The 6,000-nt window shown below is 44.0% G+C and overlaps 1 non-coding gene across 1 annotated transcript; it reads right to left on the bottom strand.

Moving 5' to 3' along the window:
• Positions 1 to 3,490: 3,490 nt before the first annotated feature.
• trnae-uuc (transfer RNA glutamic acid (anticodon UUC)) lies at positions 3,491 to 3,562 on the bottom strand. The gene has a single exon. It is a non-coding gene; the product is annotated as a tRNA-Glu (tRNA).
• Between the last annotated feature and the right edge of the window lie 2,438 nt (positions 3,563 to 6,000).

Genomic DNA, 6,000 nt, shown 5'->3' with positions numbered 1-6,000 from the left:
GGTGGACCGACACTCTCTGGGTTTAGCAGCAGCTCAGCCACCTCATGTGATTGAACTACTGTGTTTGTACCAGCACACTACAACTGGAGAACAGTCCATTTATTTGACTTCTTGACATACGGAACACAGAACATCAGAGCAGTTGAGGGCCGACTGGAGCAAACAGTGAGGGAGTCAATCCAGAAATGCAGCTGCTGCCTCCAGGACATGAGCCAGTTGATTTGAGCCGTTTCAAACACACGTCTATCTGAACCATGCAGATCAACAACACCTCCAACAGGAAGCCTACCTGAGCTCCACAGCACCAGCAGCACCAGCAGCACCAGCAGCACCCTGCCATCCATGTCCAGTGTCAAGCTCCTCCGATCGTCTGCTACTAGTTTCTTCACTCTTATTTCCTCATCAGGACTCTTAAGTGCAGCTTTTCATGTCCGTGTCAACAGCTCCTGATGTGCTGAAGTGATACAAAGATAAAGCTGGGGGTCGGACACGTCATCCACATCAGAGTTGCGACACTCATGATCTTCTGATCAGATGAGCAGTTTCCTCTCCTTCACTGCTGCAGACGCATCAGATTGTCAGCACCACATCTCCTGTTTCCTGATATAAAACGACACCTACTTCATAAAACAAGCCTGACCAACTTAACAAATTTCATGTCAACTGCATTTAACAACACAGAGATGTTTTGTTAAATCCTACTAGAGGTGAATCTCATCCATGATTCTCCAGACATTTTTTAGGACCTCTGACAGTTTCAGCATCTGAGGAGGCAGACGACAGCGTGTCTGAAACAGAGGGTTTCAAAGTGAAGTCCTCAGATAAATTAGCTGAGTTTCACTGGACTGCTAACGAAGGTCAGAGGAGAGAGAGAGAGAGAGAGAGAGAGAGAGAGTGAGAGAGAGAGAACAAGCAGTGTACATAAGAATGAAATTTCATTCCAGAGGCAAAAACACAACACTGCACAACAAAACAGTGAACCCTCCTGAGCTCAGGATGAAAGCAAGCTTTTCCCAGGCATTTCATAAAAGTAAAATCTGACAAAATCTCTGATCTGACTTTTAAATCCATTTCTTAAAATGACACTTTTACTGACTTCAGGTGATTTCCTTGCTGTCGTTACTTCTCATTTTTAGGGAGTTTCTTGATCGTCACTCAGGACTTCATCCCCCATGTTTGTGAAGGAAACAGGAAAAAAAGACTGAAAACTGACACACATTCCTGGAATATTAATAACAAACCTGCCAGAGGAATCATGAATAGAACAGACAGGAAAAAAGTTAATTCACTTTAATGATAGTTTTGAGTGTAAACTCACTGATCCTGGATCAGATTTGAGTTTAAAGGATAAAAGCAACTGGACTTGCTTGAATGTCTTGAAGAGGCTTCATCATCCAGGTACTTCTTATCTTGTAGTAACTGCAGTACTTCAACCTTGAACTTGGTCATGTTCACACATTGTCATCACATATTTCAAAGCAGGGAAACTGAACTGGTGATTTCAGGCCTGTTAAAAGAACCCTGCAAGTGAATGTGTTGGTCAGACCAGCAGATTGAGGGCCAAGTGTTTCCATGTATTTCTGTGTGAGAAGCAGCGTTGCACCACAGGCTTGTATTTTTGTGTCAAATCTACAAATCTTTGTTCAGTCGTACAAGCAGGAGGAAGGGGAGGACATTGGGTGAAAGTGAGAGTCAGAGGCTGATAGAGAGGAGGGGGGAGGCCGGTGGAGACAAACCACAATCATGAGACGTTTATCAGCACAGACGTGCTGCATTTAGAGAGACGACCTGATAGAAACCTGTTTTTGCTCTTAACTTGCTTTTGCTGGTCTACAATGTTGGAGAGAAGAGAGAGAAATCCACAACACTGGACCGGGCTGATACCAGCGGAACCAGAGCTCCGCTCCTCCAACCTAAAATTAACTTGAGGTCACTCGGTGCATTTTGCTGCTTCCTAACTTGATCTTTTGAAACACATCAGCTACATTGGGAGAGTGAACAAGAAATGAAATGGTCTCCCTACAAGAGTCACCTTCAAGCTGCTGAGGCAACATGGCTGCTGATCTCTGGTCCTTTTGCTTGAAGCACCGTTGCTTCCTTGGCCGGATACAATAACCCAGTACAAACACTAAGTAAGTGCACTGAACAAATCAACCATTGGATGTGCCAGAATTTTCTTCAGCTGAACAAAGATAAAACTGAAGTAATTGTTTTTGGAGTTGAAGAAGAGCGATTAAAAGTCAGAGCTCAGCTTCAATCAGTAATGTTAAAAGCACAAACCAAACCAGAAATCTTGGTGTAGTCATGGACGCAGACCTGAATCTTAACAGCCACATAAAGACAATTACAAAGTCAGCCTACTATCACCTGAAGAACATATCAAGGGTTAAAGGACTGATGTCCCAACAGGATTTGAAAAAAGCTTGTCCATGCGTTTATCTTCAATAAACTCGACTCCTGTAAAAGTGTCTTCACAGGTCTCCCTAAAAAATCCATCAGACAGCTCCAACTGACTCAGAATGCTGCTGCTCGAGTCCACACGAAGACCAGGAAAGTAGATCATATCACTCCAGTTCTCAGGTCTTTACACTGGCTTCCTGTCTGCCAAAGAATTGATTTTAAAAGACTACTGCTGGTTTATAAAGCACTGAATGGTTTAGGACCAAAATTCATTTCTGATCTTCTGGTACGTTTTGAACCATCCAGACCTCTCAGGTCGTCAGGAACAGGTCTGCTTTCTGTCCCCAGAGTCAGAACCAAACGCGGAGAAGCAGCATTTAGTTTCTACGCTCCACATATCTGGAACAAACTCCCAGAAAACTGTAGGTCTGCTGAAACTCTCAGTTCTTTTCAATCACAGCTAAAAACCCATATGTTTACCGTGGCCTATTATTAAATCAAACTTGAGGCCTCTGATCAGTATCTCACACTGCACTGTAACTTCTATCTGCCTGTTTAGCTTCTATCTCTAACTTTACTTAAGCTGCAATGTAACTCTTCTAATTGTGTTGAATGTCTTTCTCTGTCTTTACTTTCTCTAATTATGTTGAATGTCTTTTTATGTTTGTTTTATGTAAAGCACGTTGAATTGTCCTGTTGCTGAAATGTGCTGTACAAACAAACTTGCCTTGCCTTGCCTTGCCTCACTGTTCTGTGTTTGTTCTGCTCAGTGGAGGAAGGAACGAAGGACTGGAGCTCTAAGTTTTTCTGTTCCTACATCAGTGAACACACTTTCTGTGCTGAGAAGGAACCAAAGCTACTAAGGAGGATTACAGAGTTTGTCCTTGCAGGAGTCAGTGACTTAATTGTGTCTAACAAAGGGTTGAATCTGAATGTGACAGTTCCCCTTCAACTTGGGGCCATGGCAGAGTGAACCAAGAACACTGGCAATGGGGGTGAGAGTGGAGCCAACGATGGATTCACAGTTCATCACCTCCACCATAATGTGGACCACCTTTCCTGTATCCAGTTTCAACCTCTAAAGAACTCATTCCCTGACCGGGAATCAAACCCGGGCCGCGGCGGTGAAAGCGCCAAATCCTACCCACTAGACCATCAGGGACCGCACAGAGCTCTCCAACAACAGAGATGATACACAATGACTGTGGTCTCAGTTGAGCTGAGCCACTCAGACACAGTCACCCATTCAAGCTGGGCCTGATACCACACTTCAGTACAGACAGAGAGAAAGAAGATACACGGGATCCTTTGAAGAAAATGCAATAAAGACAGGAAGCCCCCATCACATCGTCAGTGTTTCAGTGACTGGCATTGTGAAGAGACTGAGACAAAGTCACATTATGAATGGAGGGCTGAGTTGGAGCAGAGAGGGGGCAAGATCCTGGGGGTGGACTGTCTTTGGGAAGCTGAGGTGTCTGGTGGTCTTGGTGGACCCTCTGTAGCTCAACTGAGACCACCAGAGTCAGTGTGACTGTAAGCCTTCAAAGCCAGCATGAAGGAGCTGGTTTTATCTTTGAAGGGGAAATCACACACACAGCTACTCTCAGTTCCCAAATGTGTGTGTCCTCACTCCTCCGTCCTCCTGCTGCCCTCAGAATACAGACACAATTCAACCTGGTAGGTCTGGTGCATAGAAGTGCTCCTGAAAAGATTTGTGTCAGCCCACAGCTGGCTGTTCTTACCTGGAACCTCAAGATGAAACTGCTTCCACAGATTGGAAATGAATCTGATGTTGACTTTTGGACAAATCACCTGTTCATCAGTTCAACCATCACTTCCATCCATTTTCTACTTCTTATCTTATGATAGAAAGGAGTCTATCTGCTGTGTGACGGAGGCAGTTACTGTGAGCTGCTGCATGTCTCAGCTGTGTGTGTGTGTGTGTGTGTGTGTGTGTGTGTGTGTGTGTGTGTGTGTGTGTGTGTGTGTGTGTGTGTGTCAGTGACGTGCGGTCAGGGGAGGCAAGTGAGGCTTTGGAAAGATACTACAAAATTTTATATACATGATTATATACACTACTTTTTCAATTAGAATGTGGATCAGATCAGCTGATTTCAGTGTGAAGTCCATCCCTCCATCCACTTTCTATTCTTATCCTTTAAGGGTCACGGGGGGGGGGGCGATCCCAGGTGACATTGGACAAGAGGCAGGGTTCACCCTGGACAGGTCACCAGTCCATCAGGAGAAATGAGGTGGTCGGTATCATGCAACCTAAACTAAAACATTAGTCAGATCAAATTCAGGTTAAAGCAAGAGTCTCCAGATCAAAGTCAGAATTCCTGATGATGTCATCAGGACTTTGACAGTACCTAGAATTCTGTCTTTGATCTCAGGAGGATATGAAAGAAACACAATTGAGGAAAGTATAAGAGAGCACATTCAGCTTCATTAGAAACACTTGAACTGTTGAACAGTAGAATTTGTTTGAAACAGTTTACAACACTTAGTGACACGATTGAAGAGGGAAGATTTTTCTACTTTAAATTTAATTCTAACTTCAAAGTCAAGTCAAGTCAAGTCAATTTTATTTATAAATGCCAAATCACAACAGAAGTTATCACATGACACTTTACAAGTTTATCTACTGAGATCGGTACCCTGGAAGGTATCACCTTGGCCCCCAGCACGACCCGAAGGAACCTTGGAGTTCTCTTTGATGAGGATCTGTCCTTTAATGCCCACATTAAGCAAATTTCTAGGACTGCTTTCTTTCATTTGTGAAACATTGCTGAGATCAGACACATCCTGTCTCAAAAAGATGCAGAAAAACTAGTCCATGCCTTTGTCTGCCTTTTGCCTTGCCTTTGAGAATTCAAAATTCTCCTTCTAACATACAAAGTCCTCAACAGTCAGGCTCCTTCATACCTGACAGAGCTCCTAGTCCCCTATTATTCAGCTAGAACCCTTCGCTCCCAGGATGCAGGGTTACTGGTGGTTCCTAGAGTTCTAAAAGTACACTGGGAGCCAGAGCCTTCAGCTATCAGGCTCCCCTCCTGTGGAACCGTCTCCCAGTTTCGGTCCAGGATGCAGACACCCTCTCGACCTATAAGAACAGACTAAAGACCTTCCTTTTTGATCAGGCTTATAGTTAGGCTGCTTAGGCTGGCCCTTAGATATGCTGCTATAGGCTTAGGCTGCTGGGGGATCTCCCATGGTGCACTGGGCTTCTCTCTCCTCCTCTCTGTCCTCCTGTATGTGTCATACATAAATCATACTCATACGTATTACGAACTCGTCTCCTTTTCCGGAGCCTGAGTTTATTGACTGATTGACTGAAAATGAGCAAACATAATAGGGTCTTCGCCTGAAGTACCTTCAGGCTCAGGCCCTAACAAATCATGTCAGAGATGTGTTCTAACACCCCTCAGTAATGGTCAGGAAACACAACAACCTTTTGTTTATTTCCATGATTTTCTTGAGGTTCATTTTACCATTTTTTTAAACTGAAATCGAGGGTTTACTGACTAAAAAAAGGTCCAGAGGCCCACAACAAAATATTCAAATCAATATTTCCATGGATAAGGAAGCCTAACAAGGAAA

The sequence above is a fragment of the Aulostomus chinensis genome, chromosome 4 (assembly GCF_037954235.1).
Source record: "Aulostomus chinensis isolate RoL2024-O1b breed Wild chromosome 4, RoL_Achi_v1.0, whole genome shotgun sequence".
NCBI lineage: Eukaryota > Metazoa > Chordata > Actinopteri > Syngnathiformes > Aulostomidae > Aulostomus > Aulostomus chinensis.
Note: the sequence above shows the minus strand (reverse complement) of the source record. Positions and strands in the feature narration are given on the sequence as shown.